Here is a 22,921-nt window from a genome sequence, read left to right as displayed (position 1 = left end):
ATTTTCCATATTTTCCATATCATGCAGAACATTTTCCTGTTTTACCGTGCTCTAATTTAGTAGTACTGTATCCTCTTCTTCCAAGGACCAGTCTTTCTTTTTTTACTAAGCCACTTCGGTCCTTTCCACCAAAGTTCAGAGTTTCCAAGCTTGTCCAATTGTATGCCTCTCGTTCTTAATCAGCATTATTTTCCTTTGACCGTATGTGTCTCCATGCAGTCATTGGTGCCAGTTGCTTGATTTGTTCTACTTTTGATCGTATAAACCTGTCTTTATTTCTGCAATTTTTTATCCAACTTAACGCAATTGTTGAACCACTCCAAGCCTAGACATCAGTTTTCGTCGCTATGGTCGCAGTAACTAAATTCCACAATTTTGCTAGCAGGTGTGCGGAACACAGCTCCAATTTTGGCAGAGTTTTTCGATTTTTTATTGGATTAACTTTTGTTTTGCTTGCAATTATGGTAATTCTACTTGATGTCTTCCCATATACTACTGATGCATATGCTAGCTCCGATGCGTCTGCAAACCCATATATTTCTATAGGTTCAATTTCCGATCCTCAATTCCATAGTGGAATCTTTTTGTTTTCTATTGCTTTTAATTTTGCATTTCATCCAGCACTGCATCCCATCCAACTTCAGTTATCCTCAGCCTTTGGATAAATAATATTGCTATGATTGTCGATGGTGCCAACCATCCCATTGGATCAAAATTCTTGCTTAGGTCGATAGAGCTCCTCTTTTGTTATAATCCGTTCTTCTGTCATATTGATTGTCCCATTGTCTTCACTGTCTCTTCATTGTTTACTTCAAACATTGAAGTTTCTGGTAACGATGCTAGAATTTCACGATGGTTTGCCGCCCATTTTCGTAAATGTAAGCCATATCTTCCCACCTCTGTTGATATTTTATTCTGAATTTTAGAACAGCTTTCGATGTTTCGGCACCTGTCATAAATCATCCATGGAAAAATCATTCTGAATATTATTTTTATTCTTTCGTCGCTACATCTTTTTCCAATTTCTAATAGAGTTCTTGTTGCTAAAAATGGAGCAGATGCAGTTCCATATGTTACCGTTTTTAGCTTTAATTCCTTAAAGTTTTCGTTTGATGTTCCTCTCCACAATATTCGCAAATAGTCTTGATCGTCTTTTGTACCCTTATTTGTCTGTACATTTTTTCAACATCAGCTGTTATAACATACTTTCAATTTCTCCATTTCATAATAATTTCAATCTAGTCTTCTGCATGTGTGGTCCAATCAATTGAATATCATTTAGACGTTTTCCATTTGTTGTTTTTGACGATACGCAAACACACCCGAAGTTTAGTAGTAAGACTATCCTCTCTTATATCCGGTTGATGGGGAATATAATATTTTCCTACATTCATCGACCTCTGCTTCTCCATGTTCCTTGCGGAACACAGCTCCAATTTTGGCAGAGTTTTTCGATTTTTTATTTGATTAACTTTTGTTTTGCTTGCAATTATGGTAATTCTACTTGATGTCTTCCCATACTACCTGATGCATATGCTAGCTCCGATGCGTCTGCAAACCCATATATTTCTATAGGTTCAATTTCCGATCCTCAATTCCATAGTGGAATCTTTTTGTTTTCTATTGCTTTTAATTTTGCATTTCATCCAGCACTGCATCCCATCCAACTTCAGATATCCTCAGCCTTTGGATAAATAATATTGCTATGATTGTCGATGGTGCCAACCATCCCATTGGATCAAAAATTCTTGCTAAGGTCGATAGAGCTCCTCTTTTTGTTATAATCCGTTCTTCTGTCATATTGATTGTCCCATTGTCTTCACTGTCTCTTCATTGTTTACTTCAAACATTGAAGTTTCTGGTAACGATGCTAGAATTTCACGATGGTTTGCCGCCCATTTTCGTAAATGTAAGCCATATCTTCCCACCTCTGTTGATATTTTATTCTGAATTTTAGTACAGCTTTCGATGTTTTCGGCACCTGTCATTAAGTCATCCATGGAAAAATCATTCTGAATTATTTATTTTATTCTTTCGTCGATACATTTTTCCAATTTCTAATAAAGTTCTTGTTGCTAAAAATGGAGCAGATGCAGTTCCATATGTTACCGTTTTTAGCTTTAATTCCTTAAAGTTTTCGTTTGATTTCCTCCTCCACAATATTCGCAAATAGTCTTGATCGTCTTTATGTACCCTTATTTGTCTGTACATTTTTTCAACATCAGCTGTTATAACATACTTTCAATTTCTCCATTTCATAATAATTTCCAATATAGTCTTCTGCATGTGTGGTCCAATCAATTGAATACCATTTAGACTTTTTCCATTTGTTGTTTTTGACGATGCGTCAAACACCACCCGAAGTTTAGTAGTAAGACTATCCTCTCTTATATCCGGTTGATGGGGAATAATATTTTCCTACATCATCGACCTCTGCTTCCTCCATGTTTCCTTGTCGTACATAATCATCCATGAATACCGAAAATTGTTGCTTTAATTTTGTATCTTTTCCAAACTTTTTTCCAATTTTATTAATCGTGCCATTGCTTTTCTCTGGGATTCTCCCAACTCTTTATTTTCCACCAAGGGCATATTGACCAAAAACGCCCGTCGACATCAATCCTCGTCGTTTTTTCTTATGATTCCATAGATTTCTCATTATATGTTATGGTTATTGTTTCTGGAACTTCTTCCAATTCCCAAAATTTGTCCAAATTGACTGCCTAGTGAATGCGCTTACTACCCGGTATTTGCACCATTCCTGAAAATCCATCCTAGTTTAGTACCTTGACCCATCATGGTTTCTTCCTGCTTCAATCCTTGAGTAATAATTTCGGCCAAGAGATCTCCTCCAATCAGAACATCAATCCTGCTACGCTTGTTAGAGGTTGGGTCCGCCAAGGTTGTATCTTTCCATTTCGAATATCATACTCAAATGATTGCGGCGGTTGTGGGTTTAATAACTTCTTTAAAACCACTGCTTCGGTCTCAAATCGATTATTGCTGGAAAATCTTGGTCGAATTTTTAGCTGGATCGACGCTTTTGATTACCCAACTAAACTTTCTCCTAATCCATATATTTGGGTTCTCTTTTTCTTTTGGGTACTCTTAACATTTGACATCTTCAGAAACGACAGTAATTTGAGATCCGTGGTCCACTAATGCTCGAAGGGTTATCCATGCTCCACTCGCATCTTGGACCCCAATCTGCGCTGCCCGTTCTTGATAAAAGAGTTGCTTTAGTTTCTTCTTGTCCATGACAACTCGTGATGGGGTCGTGATGTGAACCTTGTTCCACTTGACAGACCTTGTAAAGGGTATTTGTGGCCCAAGCACTTGAAACAAATCCTTTCTCGACGAACAAAATTCCACTTTTCCGTAATAGCCAGTTGACAGAATTTAATGCAATCTTGTAATTTATGCCCTGGAGTTTTAAAGTATGGGCAGTTGCCACTCATAACCGCAGCCGGAGTTTCTCGGGTCATGTGTCTGGGCTGCCTTACTGCTGTTTCTCCAAGAATTCCAACACATCTTTGAGCGTCTGAACCTCTTTTGTTGTTTTCGAAGAATGTTCGAATTGTTGTTGTTTTGTCGATCAAACTTTCTCAGTAATATTCCAGCGATGAAAACATCGGTGTCATCCAATGCGATACCCATGCCCTTGATGGCATGAGTGAATTTTTGCGCTGTGTCCGGCATGTTTAACACACTTCATTCTGATTCGCTCTTCATCATAGACAAATCAAGAATTTAATGAAAATTTTTCAAAACAACTGACGTCTGTTCTCGTATCTAATTTTTAAAATATCCAAAGCTATTTTATAATTTTCATCACATATCAGCAGATGCTTTGTCAAATATGTATGATGCTTCACCCTTTACAACTTCCTTCAGTCGCATTAGTTTCAGCTTAGGGTTCATCATTTTATCGCTGTCAACCATTTCCTTAAACATGTCAAAAAATCCCGACCATGCGGAAATGTCTCCAAAAAATGCGGGATCTCCATCTTCCTAACAGACGTTCTTCGAATTTATTTTGTTGCATCCAAATTTCTTTATTTATTTTTCCATTCTTATCTTCTCATACCCCTCTAAAATCGTTGGGGTAATTTGTCTTGGCCCGCAGTTTCCAAGGTTCCATGAAGCGCTTGTCTTGCTTGGTTGTACTCGTGAAACGCATTTCCTGATCCCGAACCAATTTTGCATCGAGTAGTTCATTGTTTCCTCGGCCGACTTCTTATTAAATTCCGCCAAAATGTTTTTTAGGGCTTGTGTTTTCCCATACCATATTTTGAAAAGTAATGTCTTGTGAACGCAGATGCGTTTGCCAACAGCTCCTGATGCTGACTTTTGAATACTTCCCATTGACTCTGTACTTCAGATAGGAATTACCGATCGGTTTGGCAGTCTACATGAGCAAAGAAATCTTATGCTCGAAGGACTATATTTTAGAAGCGTATATCGCGTGTCTTGGGGCAGCTAAAACCGCTCCGATCAACTAGCAAATTGTACCGCTAACCGCCGAATCCCTGACTAAAACACAACAGTATTTTGTTAGGAACTCGTCTTTATTTGGCGCTCATCGCGTCATTTATACCCTTTACCATTATGTACTAGTTACAGTGTTCCTATCTATAACAAATTCCAGAGGTTAATGTATACTCTATTTCGGGGACAAGTGTATGTCATAAATGTCAAATGTCAATTCTTTGGGTTATTCCATCCTATTTATGTGGGAAGGGGAACATACTTCTTAGGTCACAAGTGTAATCTGAAGTGGTGTTGCACCAGCAACCTAATTGTCCATCTTCAAACGTGAACAGTGAGAGTTACCTCAGAAATACGTGGTGAGTTGGAGACCCATTTGTCAAACTTCATTAGTTGAGTCAACTCATTTTGATTGAGAATAAGCTCTTCCTCTTTGTAAGTTAACCAACCCGTGAAACCGAGTCGCTTATGGAATTAATAAACAATTTTCAAAATTCAATTTAAGAAATCTTTGCCTATGCCTTTGCATTTGCCTTTGTGTTTGCCCATGCCTTTGGCATTGGAGTCCGTTCTTGGTTTCCCTGCCAAGTAAACAAACAAAACTTAAAGTAAACATAAGTTTCCACTCGAAGCCCAATCAATTGCGTTCTAAGTTCAAACAATTGCGATCCAAGCCCAAACAAACTGCATCGGTCAGCATATTTGAATTTCACAATAGGATGCCATGATTTCATCCTAAGCTTATATTCTAAACAAAAGGAAAAGTTTTTGAAGCTCAAAGAAAATCTTCTGGCTGAGGATCGTTGGATAAGATTTTAGAACGTGGGGCGGTGACTAAAAAGTTCAAAAAAATTATTAATTATAACAAGTTAATTTAAAAAAGGAACTTGCGCCGCAAAACCCAACCATTTTTAGTGGAAAAATTAAAACATCCACAAAAATCGACGACACCCAACACTGTGAAAGTGATCGTGATTTAAAAATTTAAATGGAAATCAATTAATGCAATAATCCATTTAAATAGCTGATAATATATAATATATAATAACATAATCAAAGAAGACAAGCTTAAAAATTAAAAGATCGTAAGAAATAAGAATAATTATATTTTAAGTAAAAATTTAATTTGAAAGATAAATTATATAATACATCCTGGAAGATCTAGAAGATTTGTTGAATCTATTTAATAAATTAGAAAAGACCGATACGCCAATCACAAGTAAAATGGCGAATCCAGAATTAGAAAAGCAAGCCTTTTTGACCAAAGAACTAATAAACAGGATTGATTCAACAGAGGTAAATTCTTTAAAAAAACGAAATAAAACCACTAAAACAGAACTTCAAACGAATGTCAACAAAGTAGAAGATATAAAATTGAAGAAGTTGACAATTCGATAAAATGTGAAGAATGAAATGAAATCATTAAATCAGTTCCAGAATTTAAGGGGGAACTTAAAAAATATTTGAGTTGGCGGGAAGCAGCAAAAAACGCTATGAGTCAGTATATTCGAAAAAGTAAGCGATATTTCGCAGCACTATCAATATTAAGGATCAAGATAACAGAAAAACAAATGATGCTCTAACCATCCACGGAACAGTCCTAAATTTTGGTGCTAGTTTAGCCAGATTAGATTTCGTTTTCAGCGATAGAACCAAGTGTACAGGAAACTAACATTACTGACAAACAAACTATAATGACATATGGTCGTAATAACCCAATCACTTAAAAAATTAAGGTTAGACATAGACAGAGTGCACTATGAGTTGTCGCAACTGGCCTTAACGGCCCAATATCATCGACTCTGTATTCCAGAAACCCAACTGACTTGCCTAATGCAATAGCGTTTGTACAGGAGATGGAAATATAATATGAGAGCAAAATTTGCTCACAATTTCGTTGGAATGAGTTATAGAAATTATAACTCAAATTATAGTAATGGTCCAGAACAAAATAATATTCTTTTAATCAAAAGACCACTAATTAAAATAATTCAAATTATTTGAGATACAATCAAAGATCTCCGCAACAAGTTAAAAATAATCAATGGAATCAGAGTCAGGATAATAATTATCAGTGGGGACAAAATGATAATTGGAAGTCTAATAACAATCAGGTACAGTCTGCTCCTGAACCTATGGAGATAGATGAATCAATCCAGTATCAAAATCGTCCTAATAATAATTTAACAGGGGTAATAATAACAGACAAAATTAATAATTATTATCCAAGAAATAATTATAATCAAAACCAAGCGCAATAAAACAAATATAGCGCCACTCAAAACAAACCATCTGATCACATCCCCGGTAAAGCGGGAACCAACCGGTTCAATTTATCACCTGCACAAAAAATTATGAGAGTAAATAATATAGAAGAGGATCATTTTTTAGATCAGAATCCGGAGTAGGATTGCCCTACTTAGAAGAGAACAGACAAAAAAATCTAAAAAGAATTAAAATGTTTTTAATTTACACAGGAGGAAACATCTTGTTACATAAAAAGGAGAATTTATCAAAATTAGAACGAGCTCCCTATTTACAACAGAGTTTCAACCATTAATAGGTTTACAATAATAAAATATTATCATTTAATAACGATATTAACACAAGACAAGCATTTATGAAATAGAAGGGTTAGAATCCGACCTACTTATAGGTTTTAATCCTTTAAAAAAAATAGGAGCGGTAATTGATATTCAAAAAAGGACTATCAAAACGGGAAAAAAGAAACATTACTTTACGATGAGGATAATCTTTAAACCAATTATCGCTAACAAATCCTTCAATTGAAAGAATATATTATAAAAAAACACTTTGAAGAGCAAAGTGGATATAAACAAATTCACAAATGGTGGAAAAAGTTTATTTTTGCTTGGGATCTCAGAATCCTGAGCAAGCCGACGTAGAATTATCCGTCAACAAAAAAATGTATAGTTTGGGATCCAAAAATCCTGAACACGCCGACGTTGAATTATCCGTCAACAAAAAAAATGTATAGTTTGGGATCCAAAATCCTGAACACGCCGACGTAGAAAAATCCGTCACAAAAAATTATTTAGTTTGAGAAAAAACAATTCCTGAACACGCCGACGAAGAACTTTCCGTCAACAAAAAGTTAAAACGTTTGGGAACACAAAACCCTCAACGCGCCGACGTCGAACTATCCGTCAATAAAAAGTAACAACTTTGGGATCAAAGGATTCGAAAGAAATAAAATAAATAATATTAAAATGTTAAAATCAAGTAGAAGATTTGGAGAAAAGAATAATTGACATAATTGAAGAGGAACACTCTAAAATAAACCTACAAATTCCTTTTAGAACTGATATTCGGGGCGAAATAAATACAAATAACGACAGGGCCATTTATAGTAAACAATATCCCTATGCTTATCAGTTTCAGATTTCGTTAACAATGAAATCAATAGAATGATAAATGAAAATATTATAAGGCCGAGTAGAAGTCCTTACAATTCCAGTACTGGTGGTACCCAAAAAGGGTCAAAACGAAGACGGTAGCCCTAGACTACAAAAAATTAATGAAACACAATACCGGATAGATACCGATGCAAGACCCATCTGTTATATTAGCCAACTTAGGCAAAATTTTTACAATTGATTTGGAATCAGGATTCCATCAAATTCTATGAAAGACTCAGATTTGAAAAAACATCTTTTTCTATAACAACGGAAAATTTAATTTTACGCATGCCTTTCGGGTTAACAATGCGCCCAGAATTTTCCAGAGAGCAATGGATGATATTCTCAGAGAACAAGTAGGAAAAACATGCCACGTCTACATGGACGATATTATAATTTTTTCAAACACAATCGAGCAACATTTCTCAGATTTAACTCAAATAATAGGCATTTTACAAAGAGCAAATATGAAAATTTCTCTCGAAAAATCGAAATTCTTTAAATTAGAAACCTCTTTCTTGGTTACATTGTTTCTTTTAATGTAATCAAAACAGATCCTAAAAAATTTCCACAATTCAAGGTATCCGTTACCACAAAATATTAGAGAACTTCGAAGTTTTCTAGGCTAACTGGCTATTACCGAAAATTTGTCCGTAATTATGCAAAAATTGCAAAACCTTACAAATATTTAGGAGGGGAAAAGAAATTTTTAAAAGAATATCTACAAAAGTTTTAATACATTGGACGATTCAGCTATACAAGCTTTTAACGAACTAAAAAGAATCTAATAGCACAAGTTGAACTAGTTCAACAGATTATAGTAAAAAATTCACTTTGACAACAGACGCATCAGACGTAGCTATCGGGCGGTATTATCACAGGATAACAAACCAATTACTTTCATTTCTAAACACTTAATAAAACCGAGAACTTTATGCCACAAACAAAAAGGAACTGCTAGCCATAGTATGGGCCTTAAAAAACTTGAGAAACTTTGAGAGAATCCAAACGGACCATCAATCTCATGTCTCTCACGATTTCGGACAAAAATCCCAACTTAGAAATGAAAGGATGGTATGGTACCCCAAAAATAATTTATAAACCCGGTAAACAAATGTTGTAGCCGATGCATTATCTCGAATACAAATAAATAACATTACAAACAGTGATGTAGAACAAACAGAACAGTCAGACTCAGATCAAAACACACAGCATTCTGCTGACAGTAGTTTTGAAAATGTAATACAAGAGACCCGTAAACCGTTAAATCAGTTTAAACAACAACTGCTATTAACAACGGGGAGGTTTACAATACATGAGTCCCTGGAAGTTTTTGGCAGGACACGACACATAATTGAATATGATACCAGAAAATTTAATAACTATTTAAAAGAGTATATTCCACCGAATATTACGTTAGGAATTCATTGTTCATTAGAGGACTTATATCACATTCAATTACCCTTAAAAAATAATTTCACTAGCCCATTTCTTTTACGAGAATCTTTCTTCAAGACATAGAAAACGATGCAGATAAAGCCATAATTATAGAAGAAACACACAGTCGAGCTCATAGGGGACTAGATGAAAATTATAAACAAATCAGTAGGTTATATTATTGGCCAAACTTATTTAAAAAATTAAAAGAATATCAACAAGAAGGAAAGCAAACTTCGGCAAGCCGAAGTTCATATACCCTTGCAGCTATAGGATTATAAATACTTTTGAAAACATGAAAATTATGATTTACTTGAGTATGTGCTAAAAAAAAAAACATTGAAACTATGATGATTTGCAGCTCAATTATTAAGAACTTATTTTATATATTTTTATTATTTCTATGGGAGCTATATGCTATAGACGTCCGATTTTGATAAAATTTATACCATAATTCTGAAATAATTAAAATTGCTATATGTCGAAGAACTAAACAAAAAATTAAAAAACAGAAAGGTTATAATTTTTGTTCATTTATTTTTCCGATTGTTCCTATGGGAGCTATAAGCTATAGTCGTCCGATTTGATGAAATTTAAACCGTAATTCTGAAATATTAAACCATTACTATATCTCGAAGAACTAAACAAAAATTAAAAAACAGCAAAGTTATAATTTTTTTTCATTTATTTTTCCGATTGTTCCTATGGGAGCTATATGCCATAGTCGTCCGATCCGGCTCGTTCCGACTTATATACTACCTGCAATAGAAAGACAACTTTTGGGAAAGTTTCATGCAGATAGCTTTAAAACTGAGAGACTAGTTTGCATATAAACGGACGGACAGACGGACGGACAGACGGACATGGCTAGATCGACTCTACTAGTGATGCTGATCAAGAATATATACTTTATAGGGTCGGAAACGTCTCCTTCACTGCGTTGCAAACTTCTGACTAAAATTATAATACCCTCTGCAAGGGTATAAAATTGTGTGATTTAATGAAAATAATATAACAGGCACCCAAAAAAATTCCAATCGGAGAGGCCCCTATTCCAACTAAAGAAGGAGAAATTTACGTATAGATATATTACGCGCAAAATTTAACATTTATTACTTGTATAGACGCGTATTCAAAATACCTTGTTGTAAAAGAAATTCAAAATAAGTTAAACATTGAAATTAAGGTAATGGAACTACTTCAACAATTTCCCCAAGCAAAGTAATTATGACCGCTAACGAACCTAGTTTTACCTCGGCCCAATTTAAATCATTTGTACAAAGGTGTGGAATTACTTAGCATACGCAGACCCAAGACATAGTACTTCAAATGGACAAGTAGAAAGGGCACACTAGACATTAACAGAAATAGCTCGCTGCATAAAAGAGGAGTTTAATTTAACTAAATTTTCCGAAATAGTTTATTAGAGCCGCTCAAAAATATAATCAGAGCATTCATTCCACAACAACGAAAAACCATTTGATATCCTTTATAATAAATTGATCATAATAATATTCCCATTATCTTGAAAAATACACAATCAAGAATGTTAGAAACAGAACAGAAAGAAAAAGATTATCATGTAGGACAAGTTGTTTATGAAAAGAAACATGGGGAACGAAACAAACTTAAATCCAGATATAACAAGAAAGGGAGCATACTTCGGCAAGCCGAAGTTCATATACCCTTGCAGCTATTGCAAAAATTAAATATTCTTGAAAACACTAAAATTATGATTGACTTGCGTGTATGTTTACATTGAATCTTTTTGAAGCTATTTGATAGTTTCTATGGCAGCTATGATATCGTTTTCCGATTTTAATAAAAATTAAAAGCGTAATTCTGAACTGTCAAATTATTAATTAATCACAAAGAATTTCTAAAAAAATTACAAAATTAACAATGGGAGCTTTAAGTTATAGTCGTCCGATTTTGATGAAATTTAAACCGTAATTCTGAAATATTTAACCAGTACTATATCTCGAAGAACTAAAAAAAAAACTTAAAAAACACCAAAGCTATAATTTTTTTTTATTTATTTTCCGTTTGTTCCTAAGGGAGCTATATGCTATGTCGTCCGATCCGGCTCGTTCCGACTTATAAACTACCTGCAATAGAAACCACTTTTGGGAAAGTTTCATGCAAATAGCTTTAAATCTGAGAGACTAGTTTGCATATGACATGGCTAGATCGACTCTGCTAGTGATGATTGCAAATTAAGTTTTGAAACTAATTGTTTTATAAATTTATTAAACGGTGAAAAAGCCAATAGCTCTAAAATAAGAGAAATTTATAAAAATAGATATCTTACAGGATGGTGACATTTTAATAACAGGAAAAAATATAGTAAACAACACTCAATTAAAAGGTTCATATTTAGTTTTGTTCAATAACCCAATCATTATAAATTACAACACCTACATTAACAGCGAAATGAAAATATAAACTATATAGCTCAGCATAAATTCATAAATTATGATATTTCCGAATACATTGCTTCAAATAATTTGGAGCTAACTCTTGACAATATTGTCAATGTCAATCCATTAATAAAAATTAATACTACCAAATATCAGTTTCCTTTATATTATTTTTATCATTAATATTATTACTTTATATAATATACAGAAATGTAACCAAAAAATAACGGCCAGAACTAGAAATCAGTACAAACCAAGAAAAAGTTTTAAAAGAAGAAAGTACAAACCAAGAAGAAATTTTAATAGAAGAAAATACAAACCCGAAGAAACTTTTAAAGAACCAAGACAAATGTTTTTTTCAAAACTAAGAGAACGCTTAAAAGAAATTCATAATGAATCGGCGCGATCCATTTTAGAAGGGAGAGAGTTAATCAACCCGTGAAACCGCACCGCTTATGGAATTAATAAACAATTTTAAAAATTCAATTTAAGCAATCTTTGCCTATGCCTTTGCATTTGCCGTTGTCTTTGCCCATGCCTTTGGCTTTGGGGTCCGCTCTTGGTTTCCCTACCAAGATAAACAAACAAAACTTAAAGTAAACATATGTTTGCGCACTCAGCGCTTGTATTTAAATCACTAGTTGTAGGGCGAGAGCGGGAGCCAATAAAGCTTTCGTCTGTTCGCTCTTGCGAATTCGCCCCGTCTCTCGCCACCGTAGCATAAGTTAGGTTCTAAGAGAAATTATTGAAAATAATTGTTAGTGATCCATCGAACGTCATCGTAGCCACTCCTTTTCGTCGCGCTTTCGACATAGTTTTCACAAGTTTCGCAATTAAAATCGTCTCGAACTACTGCGTTCACAAGTTTTCGCGTTGTTAATACAAAATAGTATTAAATTTTCATGGTGACCCCGACGTGATCAGCAGTAGAGTTCGCGAGTTTTAATTTTTTTTCGGTGAAAACTATAAACAATACCAACAAAACCAATTTATTCGTGTCGGTTCGGCCAATAAATTAAATTCAATAATTTCGTCGCTGGAAATTTTCTGCCGTTCTTGAAGTTGCGCCTGACGTTTCGGCAAATTTAATTGCTCAATTTGCTGCTGCCGCCAAATGGAAGTCAAAAAGGAAGTTGCAATTATCAAGTCGGCCATCCAGGTATAGAGTGCCAAAAGTTGAAAGTTAATCTGTGGCGTTTTGTCAATTGTGTTTTGGCCCATCTTTCAACTTTTTGCATTCGTGTAAAAATCGGTAGATAGTGAGCATTCTAACCAAGAAATAAAAATTTGCATGTACTAACAACCAAAATTCTACAATAAACATAATATTTCGAATTATATGTGAATCGCTTTGGCCAAAAAACAAGCAATAAAATACTCGTCGTCGACCCAATTAGTGCGAACTTAATTCCCCCAACTTTCGTCGTAGTGAGCACCAATTTAGGGTATAAATAAAATAGCTGGAAAAAAGTGCAAATTGTGAAAAGTGAGCTCTCAGAAAATTAGCGGCAATAACTTTCGCCGCAGTTTGTCCGAACATTTCCCGCGCTTTTCAGAATTTTCCCGCGCTTTTCCAATTTTCCGCGCTTTTCATAATTTTGCGCGCATTTAGATATTCGTTGCCCTTAGTTATCGGTCAGTGTATCATTCTCCGTTAGCATAGGAAGAGCCGCTAGCCGCGTACACATACACACGCACACCGACACCGCTGCCGCTATTTCGAGTTATCTTTTGTCGTTTTCGTTCTCGATCGCTGCAGCAGTGCAATTTTCGGTCTGCCTAAACGTTTGTTCGTTTTTTCGGTACGCTTGAGCTTGAGCGGTAGCTCCTACAGTGCGTGCGTGCGGCATATACTGTCGCAGATTTTTCGCTGTAATTCTCTCGGCACTTAGCTCCCTTACACCGTGTGCGATCGGTATACTCGTTGATTTTTTATTTTTTATTTAACAAAAATAATTTAATAAAAAAAATTTAACACCTCTTCGATACCAACCAAATAAATACAAATAAACGCAATGGCAACTAAGGATATCGAAGAGCTTAAACACAACGAGATGTTTGCATGAAAAGTATTAACCGAACTTATCGCCACTTAAAAGAAGCTAAATTATCTATAAATCCGGTCGAGCTTGAGTGTCGATTAGAGATTCTAAATACGCACATTGAAAATGCTTCACTTTTGCAAAACCAAATAGAAGTGAAAGATACAAAAGATGTATACCGCGAAGAGTTGGAAGAGAGGGCCGTAATGACAAAGTCATTGCTGATTTCAATTTTAAATAAGTCCAAACAAATATATCGAGAAATCCGCTCCGCCAGCAAATCGCCCGCCTCAATGCCGTCTGCCGAGCGTTGCTCTCCCAACTTTTAGCGGAAAACACTCCGAATTTAAAAATTTTATAAGCCTTTTCGAAACTTTCGTTGACAAAGATGACACTTTACACGATATTGAAAAATTCAATCATTTAATTTCGTGTTTAGCTGGAGACGCTTTAGGAACAGTTAGGGCCTTCCAAGTCACTGCGGAAAATTATCCCAAAGCCCTTGCTAGCCTGAAGCGGGTGTACGATAATGATTGTCTTATTTTTTTTGACAACATATCGACACTTTTTAATTTGCAAAAAATTTCCCAGCCTTCAGCTACAGCCTTGAGAAACCCTCATCGACACGGTCACAGCCTTGTATGACTCCTTGCTGTCTATTGGGGATGATAGACGCATTACTAATGCCATTTAATACATCTGGTAATGAGCAAGGTCGATGCAGGAAATAAAGAAAATGGGAAGAACAGTTAGATTTATACTTCGCTTCCACTTTGGAGCGAATGTGAGGCGGCCCTCAACAGGCGATATCCAACACATGGTAGCAGAAGAGGCTTCCAAGCCCAAAACTGTTCAGCAGACCCAATCTAACCCTAAGAAGAATGGAATAGGAGTTTTTCGTTTGTCGCTGCCAGGAACGACTCTGTTCAATGCATGTATTGCAACTCAGCTGAACATCAGATTGAAAACTGCGCTTCCTTCGCAGAACTGACAGTTCAGCAAAGATCGATTTCGCTAAAGAGCACCCTTATGCATTAACCGTTTAAGAAGGGTCACACTGTTCAAAAAATGCAAATCGAACAGATGTAGAGTGTTGCAATTCCTCACATCACACTTTGCTACATATATGTGCCCCACAACACAAATCTCGCGTTGCCACCTCCTTCTCAGCCCACGCTCATGCAGGAGTCTCCATCCACTTCGCATGTTTTGCATGCGAATGCATCGGATCGAGTCATTCTTGCAACTGCTGTTGTGAGCGTCCAAACAAAAAGCGGCGAGTTTGTATTAGCTCGAGCGTTGCTCGACTCTGGTTCACAATAAACTTTGTAACCGACGAGCTCGCTCAGAGGCTCAAAATTACAAGAGAGGACGTGTGCATGAGCTTGCGAGGCATTGGTGGAACTAATGCCCAAGCCACAAAAAAATACACACGATTGTGAAGTCGCGAGTAGGGAACAGCCAATTGTCGTCCGATTTTGGATTAAGAAAAATATTTCTGGTTATCATCCGGATCAGCGGTGAACACCAGCGGGTGGAGGGTGCCTGAAATATTCAGTTGGCAGATCCATTCTCTTCAAGCCCCAAAAAATAGATATGCTTATCGGCGCTGAAACATTTCCTTTTTGAACAGATAAAGCAGGGGCCTGAATTCCCCATCCTACAAAAGGCAGTTCTCGGCTGGATAGTGTCAGGCAGATGTGGCCTCTGAAAATAATAAAAACGCTGAAAAAATGGTACATCTCAGCTGCCAGGAGGAAGCGTTGGAGTCAATTGACACAACCCTGCAGAAATTTTGGTCTGTGGAGGACTTGCCGCCCAAGGCTAAAGTCCATACTCCTGAGCAACAACTCTGTCAACAACACTTTGAGAAAAATACTCAAAGATTGTCGTCCGGTAGATTTTCGGTTCGTTTGCCGTTTAAATCTGACCCAAATACTCTCGGTTCGTCATCACGAAGTTGCGAAACGTAGATTTTTGTCGCTAGAAAGGAAATTGTCAAAGGACCCTTCGCTGAAGAAGATGTATATTGAATTCATGGAGGAATATGTTTCACTGGGCCACATGTCCTCCACCAATGACAAAATTCCGAATACTCCGCACTATTTCATTCCGCACCAATGCGTTTTACGGCCACAAAGTACTTCAACTAAGTTGAGAGTAGTTTTCGATGCATCGAGCCGTACTTCTACGCAGGTAGCGTTGAAGGACATCTTGATGGTAGGCCCAACTATTCAAGAGGAGCTGTACTCGACTCTGCTTCGGTTTAGATTGCATAAGTTTGCCCTTGCGGCCGACGTCAAAAAGACTGGCGCCGGATGCGTTGAGGACCTGCAAAGCCTTCGAGACGAAGTTTCTCAGGTCTTGCAAGAGGCAGGCTTTGAATTGGCAAAGTGGTTTTCAAACTGCCCAGAGTTATCCGCATCTGATAGCGCTGTAATGCCACTTATGGCAGACTCAGACGTAACCAAGACCCTGGCGTGGTTTGGTTACCGGTTAAAGATTACTTTCAATTTCGGTTGGATGACTCTTTCCTGGATCTTCGCGCGACATAACGAAATATTTTGTCGGTGACTGCTCGACTTTTCGACCCACTTGGCCTCTTGTGTCCTTTGGTCACAAGGCAAAGATGTTGTTGCAGGAACTGTGGCTTCGAAAATTAGATTGGGACGAGTCGCTACCGATGCAGTTGCTCACGTCGTGAGAGACGTTTAAAGCGACGCTTCTGCAGCTGCCTAAAATTAAGGTATCGCGATTCGTCAACACAGATCCACAAGTCCCGATTCAAGTACATGGTTTCGCTGACGCTTCCATGCGAGCGTATGGAGCGTGCATCTACGTTCGGACTCAAACTGCTGAAGGTTTGAAAGTGTCTTATTGACCGCCAAATCGAAAGTAGCTCCCCTCAAGACGAAAACTTTGCCTCGCCTTGAGCTGTGTGCAGCTCACCTTTTAGCAGATCTCTATAATCGTGTCAGGCCATTGCTAAATTCTCCCATTGAGAATGTTTTCCTGTGGACAGACTCCGAGATCACTTTACACTGGATAAAACCCATCCCTCGTCGTTGTCGGTTTTTGTTTCGAACCGGGTTGCAGAAATTCAGGAGTGGTCGGAGAAAGCAATTTGGAGACACGTTCCCACGAAAGTCAACCCAGCAGATATAGTGTCCCGAGGATGTGACGTAGAGGAGCTTACAACGTCCATTTGGTTCAGTGGGCCTTCGTTCTTGCTAGACTCAGAAAATAATTGGCCTGTAAATAAACATTTCGAACTGCCGGCTGATGTAATGTCGATGGAGCTACGCAAATCGGCAATAGCTCTCGTAGTCAGTCCAGAGCCAAATGATGTGCTTCAGAAAATAGAGTCCTTTTCGTCGCACCTGAAGCTTCTGAGAGTTTTCGTGTGGGTTTTTCGTTTTATTCAAAGGTGCAGAAAGGTGTCGAAGCCCTTTGAAAAAAGTATTTCGTAAAGAGAACTGGATTTCGCTTTTGATAAAATTGTCGAAGTTGTTCAATTTCACGAGTTCAGGGACGACATAAGTAAAATTCGGAAGAATAAACCGGTAGCAACGAATATTCAAAAGTTAAACCCTTTTCTTCTGGAAAATAAATTAGATTGGTGCTCCTCGACATTGCTACGAGTTGGGGGTCGGTTATTGAATGCTCCTATCCCGTACGAAGCCAAATTCCCTTTGTTGCTGTCTAAAAGCTCACAGTTCGTCAGATCCTATGTGTCATACCTGCACGTTACGAACTGTCACTCTGGCCCACGAGCTCTCGTAAGTCGTCTGCGCGAGAAAATCTGGCTAGTTAATGCTCAAGAAGTCTGCCGACGAACAGTTCGGTCGTGCATGCGCTGCTTTCGCTGTAACCCGCAACTTTTGACGCAAATTATGGGAAACTTGCCAGCAGATAGACTTCGAGCTCTCCGCCCGTTCAATATTTGTGGCGTTGATTTTTGTGGTCCCTTCAGCACAACGTATCGTATCCGTGGTAATCCACCGTACAAGTCGTACGTGGCCTTGTTCGTCTGTTTTGCGTCCAAAGCGGTCCACTTAGAATTAGTGTCTGACCTAACCACTGATGCTTTCTTGTTGGCATTTCAAAGGTTCGTGAGTCGTCGCGGGATTCCGGTGAAGTGCGACAACGCCACCAATTTCGTCGGTGCAGATCGCCACATGAGAGAGTTCCGAGCCCGTCTGGAGGAGCAGGGGGGCGGTATCGAAACATTCGCATCAAAAAAAGGATGCGAATTGCGTTCATACCGCCCAGAGCACCGCACTTCGGCGGACTATGGGAGGCAGGTGTGAAAGTCTGCAAAGCACCTGTTCCTTCGGCCAAGACCTCTTGACCGCGGAGGAACTCGGAACTCTGCTCACCAGCGTGGAGGCCGTGCTCAACTCCAGGCCCCTCGGCGCTCTACGCAGCGACCCGAACGACGGCGAGGCCCTGACCCCCGGGCATCTGCTCATCGGCGGCCCTCTTCTGGCCCCACCATCAGCGGCGCTCCCGGACCAGATCAGCCTGACCTGCTTGCGACGATGGCGAGGTGTCTCGTCTCTCAGGCACAGGTTTTGGCAGCGATGGTCCCGGGAGTACATCTCCAGCCTCCAGCAGCGGTCCAATTGGCACCAGGGGGAGCCCAACCTCGTCGTGGGAGCGCTCGTCGTCGTCGCAGAAGACAATCTTCCGCCCCAGCAGTGGAGGATCGGACGAGTGGTAGCGGTGCACGCCGGCGCCGATAGCAAGGTTCGCGTGGCGGACGTCAGGACGCAGGACGGTGAATATCGGCGAGCTGTCCACCGACTGGCCCTGTTGCCCGTTCTGGGCTGAAGGACGTCGTCCCTTCAGAGGGGGCGGTGTTTGCGCACTCAGCGCTTGTATTTAAATCACTAGTTGTAGGGCAAGAGCGGGAGCCAATAAAGCTTTCGTCTGTTCGCTCTTGCGAATTCGCCCCGTCTCTCGCCACCGTAGCATAAGTTAGGTTCTAAGAGAAATTATTGAAATATAATTGTTAGTGATCCATCGAACGTCATCGTAGCCACTCCTTTTCGTCGCGCTTTCGACATAGTTTTCACAAGTTTCGCAATTAAAATCGTCTCGAACTACTGCGTTCACAAGTTTTCGCGTTGTTAATACAAAATAGTATTAAATTTTCAGCGTTCAAAGTTCAAACTATTGCGATCCAAGCCTAAACAAAGTGCATCGGTCAGCATATTTGAATTTTACAATAGGATGCCATGATTTCATTTTAAGCTTATATTCTAAACAAAAGGAAAAGTTTTTAAAGCTCAAAGAAAAGCTTCTGGCTGAGGTTCGTTAAATAAGATTTTAGAATTAAGCCGGCAGTGCATCTTAGATCAAGAAACAGTTCGGAAGTAAAAAATTCGAATGTGAAAAATGAAGTGTATTGTATTTGGGAAATTAAATATAAAATGTTTAACACCAAATTACATAAAATTAAATATATATTTTTTTAACAAAATTACTAGTGATAAACTTAATTTGTATGCTCCCTTCAGTACGTCGTCCACATAAACTGCTCCTTTATAAGTTTCGCAGCAGTGGAATATTCGCGTTGATGGTCGTGAGCTAACTCATCCAAGACACTGACTGTCTTTACATTTTGACTATACCTGCAGAAAAGACAAATTTATTCGTTATGAAGCGTATATAAATTGAGAACAATTTTCGCAGATTACCATGTCCAATGTGTAACGCGTCCTTCAAGGTGAATAAGTTAGCCGGTGGCTATCCTAGGAATTGTTGGATATTGAATAGAATGTCGATGACGCCTCTGCTGCTGATCCTGGTGCGGATTGGTGAAGGCTTCTGCAGGTTTGCTTGGTCTTGCTGGATTGATGGTGAATCGGCCGAAGATAAAAATAAAACACGCGGAGCTATTTTCGTCTATGTGAACACGGTTCGGTTTTAATTTGAAAGAGAGGCAGAGTGCCCATTTGCACCTGTATTTATAGGCCTAATTTTAAATCTGTTATCCTCTTATTTGAAACTACGCACTTAAGATTACAATGGAATGGAATTAGAAATGCTTGTCCTTCACTTACAATGAAATTAAATCAATATTTACAAAATGCTTTTTCCTCTCTCCAGATAACAATGAAAAAATGGAATTAATATTTACAAAATGCTTTTTCTTCACTCAAGATTACAATGAAAATGGAATTAATATTTACAAAATGTTTTTCTTCAATCAATGGGTTAGCATACGCTAACATGCCACCTCCTCTTACCGAACGGCGGTCCAAGGCCAGCAAGGATTTCAGTTTGGTGAGGCTTTAATGGCCTCCTGAAGCTGCTGCATCGTGCGGGACGGCGAGAGACTGCGTCTCGAAGCTTGTCAGTCGGATGGCGTCCTGGTCTTCGACCGACTCTTGCGACCTGCAGGGTTGCTGATGGCGTGGACGGTCTGCTGCGCTTCCTTCCTTCCGTTTTTGTCCATCCTTCTTGGCCGCGTCGGTAGCGGGTCCGCTATTGCAGTGTGATGCAGGGCCCCACACTCGTGGCACACCTCCTTTGATTTGCAATCGTGCAAGGTGCATAATTTAAGGAATTTGGTGCACAGGCGTAACGGGTGCCCTTTCTGGCACGTACGGCTCTTGAACATCTAGGAAAAGGAATAGTGAATTAGTACTGAGAAATTATTGGGAGGACTTTACAGAGAGAGAACGAGAGATGGTGGCGGAATATTCTGCTATCGCAGATGAGCGGATGAGTTTTCTTTTATGCGAAGTGGGACCAGTTTTACAATGGGTCTGGTCCATTGACCGGTGCTGGTTTGTAAACACACTACGCGAGTATTTTGGTCTTTGTCTGGGTGCAAGCGTATGTAGGTGGACAAGCGTCATCCTTGATGATGACAACGACATCGATGCATACGTTGGCCTTTGGGTGTTTCCATTATATCTTCGATAGATAGTAGGGTGGAAAACTCTTCGAATGTGAAAACTATGGTCCCGGCTGTTCTGGTGAAATGTTTTTTAAAACAGTTAACGGCAACCTCCCACAGTCCGGCTATATGTGGCGCGTATGGTGGCATGAATTGCCATTCCAGTTCACGGGTAGTGTATGTTTTGCGCACTTGTTCCGATGCGGATTTTGTGAACTCAGCGAAGTTCTTGGAGAGTTCTCTGCTGGCGCCAAGGAAATTTCGGCCATTATCAGACACAACCTTCTACGGCTGACAAAGCGGTCAAATGCTTGCAGGAATGCCTTTAGCATTCCGTCCTTTGAGGACGGACTTGGTTTGCTTGCTTTTAAATTAAACGGACCCGAAAAAAAACTCCCGTTATAGTATATGCGGGAGACAATTGCGTTCTTTCGGGGGGAAGTGTTACGAGTGTTACGAGAGTTACACATTTGCGAATGCATGCTTTGAGTAGATTGGTTAATTTGCGTGCAAAGATTTCTTGGCGAATAGCTCTTATCATCAGTTGATTTTGAGCGTGAAGTAGTGTGCTGTGAATAAAATCAATAAAGAGGCTAGCAGGTCTAGATTGGGGGGGCAGCAATATGGGGAATCGCTCCTTATAGGGTATGTTTGCGTTGGCTAACCGACTTATCTGGCCATCCTGAATCCGTGATGGGTTATAATGCGCTTAACGTGCTTTTCTTGGAAATTTGTTGTTTATTGTGGGATTGTGCATATTCTTTGGGTAGAATAGCCGCTGTGCTGCTATGATGAACCTTGATTTGGCGTCTTGGATTGCAGAGCTAAATTGTTGAGAGTTGTTGGATTTGAATAGTACCAACGCATAATTTTTGCTCTTGCTCGCAGTGCCAGTGAGTAAGTCCTAAATTGTTCACACAAATTAGCTTCCGTGAAGAACTGCTGAGCATTCTTATGTTCTGGGGGCGAGATGGCTGCCACGTGTGCCTAGGTCAGCAGGATTATCGTGGGATATCACGTGGTTCCATTTGGCACTAGCAGTTTTTGTTTGAATTGTGGCAGTGCGATTTGCGACAAAGGTTTTCCAAGTACTTGGGCGTTTTTCCAACCATGCTAGAACGATGGTGGAATCGGACCCTAAAAACATTTTTAATTCCGGAAGTTGAGTTGCTCTGGGGGTGTGTTGCACCACTAACCATACGACGATTTTGGATACAAAAAAACGGAAAGCGGGGGGCCCACCGTGCTCACAGCAGCAGGCCCCTGCACTTCGTGTGCGTTCGGGTTTTTTGCTCTCTCATTCTTATTCTCATTCTTATGCACGCGCACTCATTGCAGTCGTTCAATCGCAGAGAGGCGCTTTTTAAAGAAGGCTGCCCTGCGCTTAAATTCGTCTTTGTATGTATGCGTGATCATGCATTCTCATACACGGGCGCATGTGTGCGTTTATTTCATTTCGGCGCATCAAGAAAATTTTGTCTTTGGACACTGGGGAAACTTCAAGCTAAATCAGTTTGTGTCGATGTTTTGCGAGCGGTTGGTGCCTGCATACCCTACCGACGATTGCTTTTAAGGGGAGCGGGCTTTTAGGACACTTGTTTTAAATGTTGTGTTTAGCGATCTTTGGTTGATTTATTTTTTAATGATTCGCAGTGTAATTTTAATTGTCTTTAAACAAGTAATAAATAATAAAATACTTTATATATTTTTGTAAAGGTAAATGGAACAAATTAAAAATCCGAATTTTTTGTTTAAATGTTATTTTAATGATAATAATTTTAAATTTTAATTGCACCAATATCTTGGATTAAAACTAATTGTTTAAAGACAATAACAATTGTTAAAGACAATTAAAATTACACTGCGCATCATTAAAAAATAAATCAACCAAAGACACAAAAAGCCAGCTCCCCTTAAAAGCAATCGTCGGTAGGGTATGCAGGCACCAACCGCTCGCAAAACATTGACACAAGCTGATTTAGTTTGAAGTTTTCTCAACCACTGAAGAGCAGTCGGTGTTTTAAGTGACACGACTGCGATATACCCTGTTCTCATCTTAGTGGACTGATTTCTATTAATTCGAATACATACATATATGTAAAACATTTAACTAATACCACTGATTTGAATTTGTAAGATAAAATGTATGCTGAAATATTATAAAATATATTATAACATATAATATTGATATTTTTGTCATAACAA

The sequence above is a fragment of the Drosophila gunungcola genome, unplaced genomic scaffold (assembly GCF_025200985.1).
Source record: "Drosophila gunungcola strain Sukarami unplaced genomic scaffold, Dgunungcola_SK_2 000010F, whole genome shotgun sequence".
NCBI classification, from domain to species: Eukaryota; Metazoa; Arthropoda; class Insecta; order Diptera; family Drosophilidae; genus Drosophila; species Drosophila gunungcola.
This window is presented reverse-complemented; position numbering follows the sequence as displayed.